Source organism: Anolis carolinensis, chromosome 2 (assembly GCF_035594765.1).
Source record: "Anolis carolinensis isolate JA03-04 chromosome 2, rAnoCar3.1.pri, whole genome shotgun sequence".
NCBI classification, from domain to species: Eukaryota; Metazoa; Chordata; class Lepidosauria; order Squamata; family Dactyloidae; genus Anolis; species Anolis carolinensis.
In genome coordinates this window covers 280,855,277-280,870,676 of record NC_085842.1, presented here as the reverse complement: position 1 = coordinate 280,870,676, position 15,400 = coordinate 280,855,277, and the positions used below count along the sequence as shown (strand labels likewise).

General features: G+C 40.3%; 1 long non-coding RNA gene across 1 annotated transcript; it reads right to left on the bottom strand.

The window, feature by feature from the left end:
- Positions 1-421: 421 nt before the first annotated feature.
- LOC103277617 (uncharacterized) lies at positions 422-14,638 on the bottom strand. Its single transcript, XR_505547.3, has 3 exons — positions 14,475-14,638; positions 13,707-13,803; positions 422-585 (listed from the first exon to the last, which is right to left on the bottom strand). It is a non-coding gene; the product is annotated as an uncharacterized LOC103277617 (long non-coding RNA).
- Positions 14,639-15,400: the final 762 nt, after the last annotated feature.

Here is a 15,400-nt window from a genome sequence, read left to right as displayed (position 1 = left end):
TCCTAGACTTCTTGCAGTTGACTTCCTCGTGTCCCTTATCTTGTTCTGCTTGTAGTTGCAATCAAGCTATTCACCTCTTTATAAGACCCATGAACCTGAACATCTTAGTAGAAACAGGATGATATCAGCAATATTTATAGCCGGGAGGTGGTTACCCATGGAACAGCATAATAAATGTGGTGGTTATTCCTGTACCAGCACCAGGCATCCACTTGTTTTACACCACTTTGTTCTAATCATAAGGGTAGATTTTACCAGTAAACCACGTGGGTGCAACCAGAGTGAGTATAGCAAGCACACTGCTCAAGCTAATATGTAAAATGGGACCTCTGTATTCTGGCAAAATATCAATTTACTTAACAAATGATTGACACTCAAATGATAAAATTATTTGAGACAAACAATAGATGGGCTACCTGGTGATTTTAGATTACTTTATTTCAGTTAGTATGTGTTTCTTCCATCTATTTCTTTTCTCTTCTTCTTTGTCTTTCTTGTATGCTTTTGCTCTCCAGGGAAGGATTGTCTCTTAACATGTGTATGAGCCGGACTTCCCTCAGTAAGATCCAGATCTTAGAAGGGCACCTGCAGGCATTATGCATTATAAAATAATAGTTTAAGACTTTTGGAGATGACAAAACTCAAAGTTCCTTTTCAAATTTATAAAATGATGCTCTCTATTGATCTAGGCTTAGGACATGGATAGTTTCAAAACAGCAGCAGTAGCTGAAGCAATACCATACAATGTTATTGTTCAGAGCAAGAAAGTATAAAGTCAGTTATGCTTTGATTCGTTCCTAATAGTGCCTTACTTTTTGTTTAAAAGGAAAGGGAGAAAAACAATACCCTCTGTTCATATACAGTCGCTTTTTCTCTTGTTCAAGCAGTCAGGGATTCAGGTTGTATTCTAACTTGTCGTAAGAAAAGGAGGACAAGCAGAGAAAGGTACATATTGAATGAAAGAACTGGCACAATGGGATTTACAATGCTTTACATTCTGAGCATTACACCATATAATACCATTATCTTTTGTTTCTTGTTCCATCGGAGGAAGGTGCGGATGAAATCAAATAGGATGTTGGCAGAATTTTTAAGGTAATGCTATGATTTACCTTCAAATACTATGGATTTTTATTCTGTGCAAGTGCCTCCATTGCATGAATGGCTTTAAAATATTTTGATTAAGTACTGTTGTAGGATTATCTCCATCATATCACCAGTATATGATAGATGAGTGAGGAGTGATTTAAGCAAGAAGATTAAACTCTTTGCCAGAATGTTGTTTTTGTTTTTAAAATATTATTTTAAAAAGAAAAAGTGTCCCAAAAACACTATAAATATAGGCTATATTGAGAGCAAAAGTCATTTTGGGGTGGTAGACAAGCATTATTGCCTGGCAGCCTTTAAAGGAAGCTATCATTTATTTATTCATTTATTGTATTGTTTGATTGTATTTGAATCTTGCTGAATTTTAAAGATGATAAAGAATCTAAATTGGGGGAGGGGGAGTAATATCCTGGCCTGTATGTTAGTGGCTGTTGTGGGATACATTTCAATCTTCAGAGTGGGAAAAGAAGGGGGCAGTATTGTATCACCAAGGGGGCTGCCATGTCATCAATTTGGGCTCCTCGCCAACACCTCTCAAAAGACAAAATTTCAGTTCAAAATTATTCTAAGGTGGATTTTTGATGGGAAGAGAAATACAATTGCATCTAGTTCATTGGTTTGCATAATTCTCCAAGAACTTATTTTCATGTAATTTCCTGCTTACTGAACTTAACACAGAATTTTTGGCATAAGTTACCATTCTGTTAGTCTCAGTTTGTTTGTCCCCCATTTTGCACTCTGTAGCTCTCTCTTTCTCTCTCTTCTCCATGTTTGAAGATTACATGCAGCAGAGCATCTCACCATGGGATGTCATGAAACTTTTAGTAGTTGTTAGTAAACTAATTTCATGTTTTTAGAAAGAAGGCAAAAAGTTGCTCTGTTTCCCTGGTAAATCCTGGATATGTGATGTTGATGATATTGGACTAGCTGTTACCTCTTCTTTCTGGATTTCTCTCCTTGTAAGATATATATTACTCGACAGAAAGAGAACCTAGGTGTGATGTCCCATGGACCCTTGGGCCATGAACCTGACTCCATTGTGGACCACAGTGATGAGGAAATAAGTTTTGTGCCGATTCAGCAAGACTCTGCCCTGTTCCAGATGTTTCCTATTGACAATTCTATTTCAACGCTCATTAAAAAGACCCTTGAAACGGAGTCTTCTCTTCCCAGTTCCCCTCCCTTTGATCGAAGGATGTTTGTGGAAACTAACAGACAGGAGAAAGCTGGCAGGAGACGAAGCGCGCGATTAGCAGCTAAGGAATCTGCTGATTAACCTATTTTCCCCTGAGAATTCTAAGGGAGGTTTGCATCTGGCCAAGATGTTGTTCTAGCTCTTTTCCCTTGGGAAAAGAGCGTTTGAGACACCTGTTTTGAGGGAAGATTCGAAGTTCTTTAAAAGTTCTGTGCGCTGGCTAGCCAGTGCGGAGTCAATGTGTCAGTTGGAGGATCAACTTCACTTCCAGCCAAGTGTGGACCACGTTTAGTTCCACTACCTTCCAGTCTAGCCGTGCCTTGCCTGGCTGTGTTTCCGTGTCTTGCCTAGCCGTGTTTCCTTGCCTTGCCTCACCGTGTTTCCAGCCTTGTCTTCAATACCTTGCCTTGGACTTACATTGAACTCTAGCAAAAGACTTGGACGTTTTCCCCACTCAAACTGCTTGGAAGTTTGAGTGTGTTTCGGTTTTTGGATTACAAACTTTAAACTCTAATATTATATATTGGACAATATATTACTGGACTATATTTGACCTTTCCTGAAAGGTCTATTGATGAACTATACCTTCTGCTTGTTTTTGTTTTAATTTCTTAATTCCTTAATAAGGATATTAGATTGTTTATTGGCCTCGGTGTGTTGGTTTCCAGTGCTCTCGCAGCCAGGGGTGTCACACTAGGAGTGAAAGGGCAGAGAACATAGATAGCTCAACGAAGAGTACAGAATGGGAAATGGAGTGATAACAAACACCTGAAAAAAGTTCAGAGGAGGTAGAGAATGTCATCTACATTGCCATATAATGTGGCATAGGAAATGGGTTAGCCTGGAGCATCCAAATTATGCACCACGCTAATCTGTTAAACCTGGAATAAATTTGTTTTGTCAGGTTTAATCCAGATTTTAAAAATACATCCAAAGACCTGGGCCTTCCCTGAATGTTATGTTATGTACAGGGCAAAAGGGAGGGCAGGGAGGAAAGGTTAACCGTGTCCCTGCCTGCCCATGCCAATCATCGATTGGCTCGGGTGGGTGTGTGGTCCCCCCAGCCAAACTGGTGGAGTTTTGGACCCCTCTCTGGCTGCAAAATGCAAAGGGAATCTGCATCTTAAATGCCAATTCTTTTCACATTTTGCCCAGTGTATTTGGGCCCTGAGACACAAAAGGTCAAGAGAGTACCTGGGAACTTACTTTCATGTTTTGATTTGAACTCATCTGTTGTTTGGCAGAAGGCTTCTAGAATCGTATATTTTCATATGAAACATCAAAAGATTCATAACTCAAACTGAGGCCTCTTCTCACAGATATGATAATGATCATTACTTTCCCCTAAAGCAGAGGTTTCCAAACATTTCGTGTTGGTGACATACTTTGTAGATATGCATAACTCAGTAATTCAGTGTTATTAGCAAACTAGAGGTTAAACTAACTCCTTTTAGGATGCATGGATAAATACATAAACTGTAATAATGAAATGTAACACTCAACATGAACACCTTTCATTTTTTAATATATATATATATATATATTATTTATTGATTATTTCACAGACTCAAGAGGTTTCTTGTTACATTTGCATGGCACACTTAGACACTGCAGATGACACATTAATCCACCTCAAACTCTGGTGTTCCAGCTGCTTGGGCCTCCCACAAGTCCTAGTCAGCTTTTTCAGTGGTCAGGAATTCTGGGAGTTGGAGGCCCAAACAGCTGGAGTACCAGAGTTTGAGGATGCCTGTACTAATGTGTCGCAACCCAGTTTGGAAAGCACTGTCCTAGAGACTTTTTAATAGCTATGTGTCACGCCCAAGGCAACGGAGCACCAAGAACCAAACACGGAGGCCAATAACTATCTAATATCTTTATTAAAGAAATATATAAGAATAATAAAAACAAGTAAAAAATATAGTCCAGAAGCAGACCTATCAAATGAGGTCAAATATAGTCCAGAAATATTTTGTCCAATAAATGATATTAGAGTTCAAAGGAGAATCCCGCAAACCGAAACACACACTATTGCCAAGCAATAGTGTGGGGAAATGTCCAGAGTCTTTCAAGGTCCAAGGTAAATTCACAACAAGGCTGAAACAAAACTTGATTCTATGAACAAGGTCCGTGGCTAGGAACAAGGCAAGGCAATACTTGAATACTTGAATACTTGGCTAGGCAAAGCAAGGAGACTGGGGTTGCGGACTTTGCGAAGTCCACACAAGGCTGGAAACACGAAATCACTCCTGAAGCTGCTCTGTTGACTCCGCACGGAACCTACCGTGCCAGGCACCTATATCTGGGCCCCGTTTTCCTGCCAGGCAGGTGTCCAGCGTTCTCTTTCCCTAGAGAACAGGAAACGAAACCCAGCTTTCTCCAGATGTGAGACTCTCTAGATTTTCCCAGGGGAAACATGGCTAATCAGTGTCTTGTTTAGCTGCAATTCTCAAACTCCTGCGAACCTGTTCTTTCACTCCCCTGTCTGCAGTATAGGACTGTCTCCTAGCAAAAGGGGGTGAGAGCTGCTCAAGGTCTGTTTTAATGGGTTCTTGGGCAAAAACATCAACATCAGGCATCTGGAAAGATTCCGGCTCTTGCTGAGCCGGCAAAAACCCCATGTTTTCGTCTTCATTAGCCACGATGGCACTGGGAGCAGGACTACAAGGCCCATGAGGCATCACACTATGGTACCCCCACCTGTATGTTGAAGAAAGCATAAGTTTAGAATGGGCACGTCATCTGTAATTAAATAATCTGTAGCTACTCTCTGCTCATCTTTTTATTTTTTGTTAAAGTAAACCTTGCAAACTCAATGAAACTTTCTTCAAGAGGGCCATCAGAATTGACAGCTATAAATTTAGATGCCTTCAAATATAATATGCATGTTGCAGTCTGCAATGTGTCTTCCAGCATTAGACCTACAGTTAGATAATATGCTGCAACTGGTTACAATTAAAAAGCCACATAATTGTTTTGTAGATAATTGAATATTTTTTAACCTCAGTATGGGGGCTCATTTTGACTTTTTGTCTCATTGGCCTTGGCAAATTCAGAGGAAAAAAGTAGACTTCTCTCTAGAATATTCAGTGATGGAAAATGCATAGGCAGAAAGAAACAAAAGATTTTCATTTCCATGTCCAAACCTGAAATAACAAGAGCCTGTTGCCTAGTACTAATTAAAATCATGACGCTGATGATATCATGAATTCTTCTGGGTCCTGTCATGTGGTTCATGCTGGACAAAATATTGCTCTGAATGAAGTCATGTTTCTGTAACACAACAGGCAAGTTGTCACTTGAGCAATTAACAAGGCTAAATTTAAGAAGAGCATAGCCATTTTTCTTTTTAAAAAATCAGGCTTCAAATGTTTTTTAATTACAATGCATTCCTCACAAACAGATGCTTTTAATACTCAGCAAGAGTATTTTAAAAGCTACACAAATATTTTGTTTGTGGTATTTTCTGGGGATTACAGCCAAAATATGCTAGTCAATGTTTCAGAAGACCATTTTATTATCCTGGAACCTGAGACATTCCAGCTTCTGAAAGGTTTTCTCTTTTCCCCTGTAAAATTAATATGGCATTATATATCCATAGCTGATGTCTAGTGACCATGTTGCTTGCTACCAGAGTTTGATTGTGGTATTTTTAAAATGTTCTCATCAGAACACTAAAACAGTGATATAAAAACCATCCCACTTTCATGTAAAGTACAGCAAAGTCCAACTTATTAGAATCTCTCTATGCGTGAAGGCTGTAGTTGGGGAAAACAATGTCTGTTCCGCAGAAGACAAGAAGTACTTTCAGGAGAAGGAGGTAGACCATGTTCTCATAACAATCCAAGCTAGGCTGTTAATTGCAGTTTGAAGTATTTAGCAGTAAGCACATCCTTACACAAACCAATTCAAACAGACTCACCCGGAAGAATGTTGTCCCCAAAGGCTACCACATATTTTAATGTAACAGGCACCCAGCTCCACACAAATTTCCAGATGTACTAAGTTATGACCTTCTCAGATTGGTTGCTCCCCAGAAAAGTCAGATTACAGCTATAGGCTGCATGTGAAAGGGGGGGGGGGAAGTCTGATCTAGCCACTTCTGCCTCTGTATTTCTCAGAGGCTAAGTGAGTATTCCTGCTCCTTATGAGGCCATGAATTGGCTTACATGACACAAGAGGGACATGGCTAGTCCTTGCCTGCCAAACCCAAGCATTTACCTGGTGTCCTCCCTTCTAAGTTGGAAAAGTAATTCTGGCTCCTCACCTGAAAAATAGTTCCTAAAGGGGAAATGACAGTTACTGCTGCATCTGTTCTCTTGTAAATAAGGCCATACAAGTTACATTCCCTCCTCCCCTTACTGGCCTCTTACTCCTGTATTTCTGAGCTGGCTTCAGAGATCAGAATGATTCTTTCCAGTATTATAATGGAAACACAGAGATGGAGTTTCTTGGTGCCACCTCTTCACACGGGGCATCTTTTCCCCGTTTTGTCGCTTTGTTGCACGGCAAGGATGGGGCCTGCTGTGCATCATCACATGATGCACAGCAGGCCCTGCCCACATCCCTCCCAAAGTGGGGCGGAAGTGCCGAAAGTCACTTCCTCCACCACTGTGGGGAGGAAAGTGTATTTTGGGCAGCTCCAACAAAGCTACCCACATTTTTGTCCCCTTTCCCCTATATGATGGGGGAAAGGGTGGAGGGGCAACGCATGTTGCCGCCCTTTCTCCCATCTGATGGGGACAGAGTGCCAATGCACACTGTCCCATTCCCATCATGGGGGAAGGTGGGAGGGTGTGCGGGGTACCATGGGCCTTTTGCTAGCGATTGCCAGAGCAGTGGCACAGCCCAAAAGGGCCATGTGAAGTGATCCTTATTAGACTAGTAAATTGCTTAGAAGCTGAGAAGCAGAATTGAGGGATGGGCTTACCTTCTTCCAAACCTTACAGAAACCCAGTGGACCAATAGAGGAAGGATGAAGAAGTTTCCCATCTTCATGCTACCTACATAGTCTCTCTCATTGGTCTACATGAATCTCCTTATCACCCATGGCTATCAGGAAAGTTGTTAAAAAGAGTAGTTTGCTTCTTGCAGTCTTTTTGTTTGTCTTTAAATAATTTCTGACTTATGGTGATCCTGAAATTAACCTATCACTGGGTTTTCTGAGACTAAGAGTGTGTGACTTGCTCAAGGTCATCCAATTGATTTCCATGTCTAAGAGCAGGATTAAAACCCTGTTCTTCAGAGTCATTGTTAAATGCTCAAACTACTACACCATATTAGCTCCCTGATTGTCCTTACAATAGCTCAAATGACAAGGTGAACATGGCATTTTTCCTTCATTGTTAAGACTGGTGTTGAAATACGGAGTAAAAAATATCAAGCATTTTATAATAATTCACACAAATACATCAGTCATGTTTAATCTTAACCATCAATTCAAACAAGTTGCCAATGGGTTTCCTTCTGAAAAACAAAGCAAACAATATTCGCACAATTTGAAAAAGGTTTCTTTAGGATACAACTTCCAGACTCCCCCAGGGTGGCTTCCCATTGGATCCTTCAGTTGTAAACCAAAAAAGCAACCTTTCCAGAATGGGCTCATGCAACTTCATCATCCATACATTCCTGTCAAATAGAGGTTCTCATAAGTAAGATTGGTGGATTGGCTTTCCAAACACAAAATAAAACAGAAAGTCATCATTAAAGTAACTAGCTTTTCTGGACATATCCTTACCATGTCAAAACAAATCTGACTGAGTTGAATGGAATTTGTTCCCAGTGAAGTCTTTTGTTCGAGACATAGAAATGCAACCAAAATTTTATTTCTCTGGACATTGCTCCCCACCCCCCACCCCCGCAAATGTCTTTACAATTTCAGTAACATTTATCTATCTTTTGTCAGAGACTGAATTAGAAATTGGTGAAATCTGTCAGAATGCAGCCCCCTCACATTTATACACAGCTGAGGGGTTCTTCAATATTAAATTTTATGACATAGAGTTTAACATGACATATCATGATGACAACTCCACAAACTGATATTTTTTTATCAGAAAAATAGTGAACTTCCTTAACAGAAATGCATCACACTAGGAAGAGACCACAAGTGCCATATAATCCAACTCCCTGCCATGCAATAAGACACTACTATAGACTTAAAAAGGAGCCTATTCCACGGTTACAAGATAGTCTATTCTACAGTTGAACAACTCTTATAGCTAAGAATTTTTCTAATGTTTAGGTGGAATATCTTTTTTTTCAATCTAAATCTGTTCATTCATATTCTAGTCCCTGGTCAGCAGAAGCTGGCTCCATCGCATGCATCTTTGCACTCCTCTGAACATATTCCAGTTTGTCCATTTTTTTCTTGAACTGTGGTGCAAAGAAATATATACAGCTACATGCAGGTCAGATCTGACCAGAGCTGAATAGATTGTACTGTTACTTCTCTTGAACTCTGAACAATATACTTGGTGCAACCAAGAATTGCAAGGACTTTTTCAGCTGCACCATGACATTATTGTCTCATGTTTAATATGTAATCTATTAAGAATCCTAGATCACATTTCAAGAGGCATGCATCTATTTTGTTATGCAAGTACATGTTTTGGAAGTGGCTTCCTCTATAGTATTATTACATGTAGCATATTGATTCATGTTTCATATGAATATTTTTTGTGTGTGCAACACAAGTATTACCTTTAGTCATTTCAGCAAGACCAATAGAGGAAAAAATCCTTCTGGATTTTTATAACTACCTCTAAATTCTGTTTCTGAATTTTTTAAATGTGAATAAAAGGAAAGAGAGACAATGGGAATCCATGGGTACACCAGGATACACCTTTGGTCTTGAATTTTCTGTTCTCATGATACATTTTTTGAAATAGGATCCAAATCCACCATCCAATTCTTTTAAAGAAATACCAGTGATGATACGCTGAGCCATTTTTTTCTCTTCACTATTTTATTTTTAGTCAGGGCCCTGAAATCTACAATAGAATCAGAAATAAGAAACAGTATCTTAAGATAAGATGTCTAGTTCTAAGCAAAGCATGCACAATATTAGGTTGTAAAAGTAAAGAATGTGCTATTTTGTTCCTATCTACTGAGAAATAACCCCATTAGCTTAATTCCAATATAATATAAACGGAATGAAAGTGTCCTAGTGGTGTTCAAGCAGGTTTTCCCATTGTGCAAGCATGATACTTATTCTTGTGGTATAACTGCATGTGCAACTGAGTGTTCAACTAATTCTACAAATGGTAACTGTTGGATTGCTTCATTAGATGTAATTCAGATCTAGTCCCCATGAGCGCAATGTACTATCTCCAAAATACATCAACACCTTGGATAGTTTTTAAAAATTCTTTTACTAGAGCTCACAGCCATTTCACTGGCAGGGAAACCACTAGCGATCATTGCACTATCAGAATGATGCTATGGAATAGTCATCATTGGAAACTACAGGCTGCAGTTCTATATATACTTCTTTAGGTGTATCCCATTAAATCTCACAGAACATGAGAGTCCCCCCCCCCCCTGTACAGCACTCCTATTAATAACCTGGCAGCTGACCTCTGAACCAGCTGAAGCTTCTGAGCACTCTTTAAAGGCAGCCCCACATACAGAGTATTCTAGTAGTCCAATTGGGATGTAACTAAGGCATGCACCACTGTGGCCAGATCCGACTTCTCCAGGAATGGACGCAGTTGGTGCACTAGTTTTAACCGTGCAAAAGCACTCCTGTTCACGGCTGATACTTGGATTTCTAGGTTGAGATCTGAATTCAGGAGTACCCACAAATTGCGAACCTGCATTTTCTGGGGGAGTGTTACCCCATCCAGCACAGGCTGTATCCTTATACCCTGATCTGCCTTGCGACTGACGAGGAATACCTCTGTCTTGCCAGGATTTAATTTCAATCTGTTTGACCTCATCCAGTCCATTACTATTGACAGAAATCAGTTAAGGACCAGACTGGCATCATTGACTTTTGATGGAACAGAGTAATAGAATTGAGCGTTGTCTGCATAAATATGACACCGTATTCCAAAACTCCAGATGATCTCTCCCAGTGGTTTCATGTAGATGTTAAAAAGCATAGGTGACAGAATGGATCCCTGTGGAACCCCACAGGTCAATGGCCAAGGGTTCAAAAAGGAGTCACCCAGCACCACCTTCTAGGTTCGGCCCTCCAGGAAGGAGAGGAGCCACTGTATAACAGTGCCTCCAAGTCCCATCCCAGAGAGACATCTCAGAAGGATACTATGATTGATGGTACTGAGAGGTCCAGGAGAACTAACAGGGACACACTCCCCCTGTTTAGCTCTCCATAGATCATCTACCAAGGTGACCAATGCCATTTCGATTTCATAACCAGATCTGAAATGAGATTGAAATGGATCCAGATAATCGGTTTATTCCAAGAAACTTTGGAGCTGAGAGCCCACCACCCTCTCTAGAACCTTGCCTGGAAAGGGGAGATTTGAAACTGGCCAGTAGTTGAATAACTGAGTGGGATCCAGTGCCGGTTTCTTTAACAGAGGATTTACTATGGCCTCCTTTAGGCTAATTGGCATTGAGCCTTGTGCCAGGAGGCATTTACCAGCACCTTCACCCACTCTGCTAGTCCCCCTCTGACCTGTTTAATCAGCCTGGAAGGGCAAGGGTGGTTGCCTTTATTTCTCCTAAGAACTTGTCCATGTCATCAGGTGAAATAGATTCTGTATTTTTGCTATATTCCTTTCAATCTAACAGAATTATAGAAAAGCTAAGTTTTACCAAACACACACAATGAGCAGCATACATCTTCCTCTCTCTCTTATTAGTCCGCAGAGAATTAGAAACACAGGTACTGGGGAGGAGACCACCAGATTTGCAGAAAGACTTGAGATTGGTTTTCTTTTTGTCTCTTCTTCTTGGCTGACAAGAAAAATCCCACATGCAGCTGCCATTGTCAATCAAATCACCCCTCCCAACGTAGACAATTATGGAGTACTGAGTTACATTGAAAAAACACTCCAAAACATGAAATCTTTACTAGCTGCCCATAAAGGAAAATGAGGAAAGGAGCTGTGCAGAACCATAAATCCCATTCTTTCTCACCAGTAGAGGTCCCAGCGAGCATCTCCTTTTGGCTGGATTATTTACAGCATTTATGCATTGCTGCTCTGACTAATAGGGCCCCTAAGGCAGTTCTTAAAATTAAGACATTGAATACATACATTTTAAAATGTATAAGACCAGTTAAAAACATTCTTTTCAATAGTAAAAAATGAAAAAATAAAGTGAAACTATATTAAAACAGCAGGATAAATTTCAATGACCAAAGGCTATGTAGAACAGAGCCATCAGGGTATTGATGATGACCATGAATGCAAAGTCAGAATCCTTGATATTCAGAGATAAGCAGATCTGAGAAAAATTTAGTCCCTTGGAACTCAAAGAGACTATCTATAAGAATAGGACTGGACTTCTGGAATATTTAGAAATGTCATTTCTTCAAAGTTTTCTCTCTAATATTTATCAGGAAGGAAGGAGTTCATGCATATAAGAATCTTCTTGAGTTTTCTTAAATTCTGGACATAAGTGGTCGATTCCTCATCCTGATATATGTGCGTGTGTGTGTAGTATAATGAGTCTTGAGTATATATAATATATAAATAGATTTATGAAATGGGTGTGCGTATTTATTTAAAAGCCCAAATTTCAAAAGAGATGCTTGTATAACTGCTATGCTCTGTTTCAAACACAAGGAACAGATTTTTCTGATTCTATGAAGAATATTCTCTTGTTTGAGCATAAAGCCAAGGAGTACATTTTGAATAGCACATTTGTTTTTCATTTAGATGTTGAAAAGCTTTTTCTGTGACCACTTTACAGTGGTTTTGCACAGTTGCAGATGCCCGCTATGCATGGCTGCCACCATCGCTCAGTGTGCCCACAATCGACATTAAGGGCTACTTTCAGAAGAATGGTAACAAATGAAGTTTCATTCACTTCAGTCAGACCCCTCCATGCCTCCTTGGTATGAAAGAATGTCAGTGTTCAGTAGCTCAAATGTCAGGCTTAGATTTATCCTGCAGCTACTGTCCTTCCTCTTCCAAGCATTTGAAATAGAAATGGCTCGTTCTTTAATCATGCATGTTTTCAATTGCACTTTTCAAAACTTGCTTTTATTATTTATATTAAAAGACTTGTCTGCTCTTGGAAAGTTTACTGAAGCTTTTTGAATGTGCTTCCGCTTTACTAACAAAGAAGCATGAAATCAAGTGTACCTAGATCAGCAGGGAAATCTTTGCCTACGTAAGAGAAGCAAGTGGAAATATAGGGCTTGTTAACCTCCCTCTCCAACGCCCAGTCCATTTTTGTGTGTTTGTTAAAAATAGAGAATTTGCATCTCTGTTAAATATGATTCTCCATTTAATCATTGCTTCTTCCTCTGCACATTAAAAAGACCCCAGACAGCAAATTTAAGAAAACAGATGAGACCAGAATGTAACATATGGTTTCATAAAAAAATGTGTGTTACTCTACAATTGTCCATTACATTTTAGATTATTGCTTTTTGTTTGAAAATATAGTAGTAGTGGAATAGGTGATAGATTGCCCTCTATCTTTCTTTTTATCACTGTCACTACACATGGCACCTTGCAAATAAAATAACAAAACAATAAAGAACAACAAACAGTTTCCAATGTTCAGGCTTACAGTCTATTTAAGACATGAAACAAATGGGAAAAGAGATTGTGGTTGTATGTGTGGGATTAAATTCAGCCAATACTGCCTTCCCTTTTCCTCCCTCTGAGGCCAGGGCAATGGCAGTTGAGATAGAAGGAGAGCTTTTTCTCTGCTTTCGGCATAACTGTTGATATTTCAGTTCAGTACTCCCAACAAACAGATCCAACTCTGACAGGCAGAAAGGAAGCAACTGCCTGATAATAGATATCAGTGTCAGTTGCCTGGAGGCCAGCATTGGCAGATTCTACATCGAGCAGGCAGAGTGTAATGTCCCACCCGTGCAGTTCTGTGTCCACTCCCATTCCCACAGAGTACGGCCCTTTTATCTCATGGCATAGCCTATCAATAGTGATTTCAATTGAATTTCATTCCCATCTCTCTGCTCATCACAGGAAAGCGGCAGCAGTACAATCCCTTTCAGGTTTTCCCAGCTGAATGTAGGGTGAGGTTTAGACACCAGGCAAAGGACTACAGAATGGTACAGAGTCCTTCATCCAAAAAGATTGCAAATATGTAAAACACACACACACACACACACACAGAGATCTGTCACTAACAGGAGTCCAGACCATGTCTTCTGAGCCTCCTCCTATTCCATGTAATTCTTTTTAGAGACCAAAAGTTGTGTGGGAAGCATAACATGTCCCACTCTTTACATTACCTTGTTGGTTCCAAATCTGATCTCACCACTACTTTTCAGTGGAATTGGGATAGATTCTACTTTGTCACCTCAAGCTTTTACAGGTTCTGGTCCAGCCCTGTTAATAACAATTTATACATGTTTACAATGCTTTCTTAGACTATATGGTTAGACAACATCACCACATTGATATTACTTAGGACCTCGTAACACGGGGAAAAATAGCTCCGTTTTGCCGCTTTTAGCCGCAGCTTGGATGGGCCCTGCTGAGCACAATCAAACAACACATGGCAGGCCCTGCCCACATTCCTCCTGAAGTGGAAGGGATGTGCCACTAGGTGCTTCTTTTTCCCCCATGGGAAGGAAAGTGTCTTTTGGGTAGCTCCAATGGAGCTACCTGCACATTCCTCCCATTTTTCTCATACGATGGGGACAGAGGACAGGGACAGGGTGCCAGCATGCCCTGTCCCATCCCCATCATGTGATGGGGAAGGAGGGAGTGCATGGGGGGGCACCATGAGGCACCCCACACACCTTCCCTTTTGCTGGCAACTGCTGGTGCAATGGCACAACCCCTGTGGGCCATGTGAAGATGTCCAAGGTTTCAGCAGGAACCAGAAATGTCATATGAAAAGGTCCTTAGAGAGATAAAAGGATCCTTCTGTGCTCTGAGGACATTGCTATTTGTGAGCACTTCCAGATGGAAGAAGCTTTTAAAAAAGCAGTAACTTTCTGAGATAGGTATAGTCAGGCCTATCTCAGAACCGAGACCCCTATTCAGCCACTTACTTTGAAGAGGGCCATATTATGAATTCAGAAAGAACTGAGCTAATTCTTCCCCATGCTTGAGGCTTCAATGCAGGTGAAAAAGGCTGCTCATTCCCAATATGAAGAGCAACAGCTGTTCTGGAAGCTTTTTCTTCTTAAGCACCTCAGCTGCTGACTCCCACACAGGAGCCAAGGCTCAGGCAAATGAGAGTGAGCAGCTGAACTGCATACTGTATAATGAAAGAATGGAGACTGCCCAAATGTCTGCTGCTGTTCACACTGGAAAGAAAAAGGATTAAGGAGCCCTTTGCCTGACTCCTAAAGGGGATAGCAGAAGTACATTCTAAAGGAAAGGGCCAGCTAAAGTCTTTAAGTGTCATATGTCGAGGAAGAGAGAATTAACCTTGGTTCCCTCTGGCTTGGTCTTGCTTTCACCTCTTTCAGGGAAAATGGTCAAGCAACATCTTAAGGTAGATTTTAAGCTCAGAGTCAGTGTTAGACTCAAATAGAGAGGCTGTGGTGACCACTATGAGGCAGTGTCTTTTACTTGGGGAATAATAAAGCTAGTTTACCTTGCCACTCACTCAAAAAACAGCATATGTGCTAAATAGTTCAGTGACTCTTTAAATTGGTTTTTCTCCACTCAAAGTCCAGTGGGACTCCAAATTTAATCATTTATCACAAGTGGGGATGATGAGACCTTTAGTCCAAACACAATCTGGGTATTCCCAAAAGATTTTTAAAAAGGAAGAAATGTATCTCATATACAACACCTGCCAATTTAACTTGCTTTTGTCAGTAAAATGAAGGAAGGTACTAAATTTTCTTCCTATTGTGTCCTTTCAATGAGTACTATGAAACAGTCAGAAAACTTAGCAAGTTGCGAATAGCATTTCTCCCAATGCTATTTTTTCAGTATTGATTGATTTATTAACTTCATTTGTATT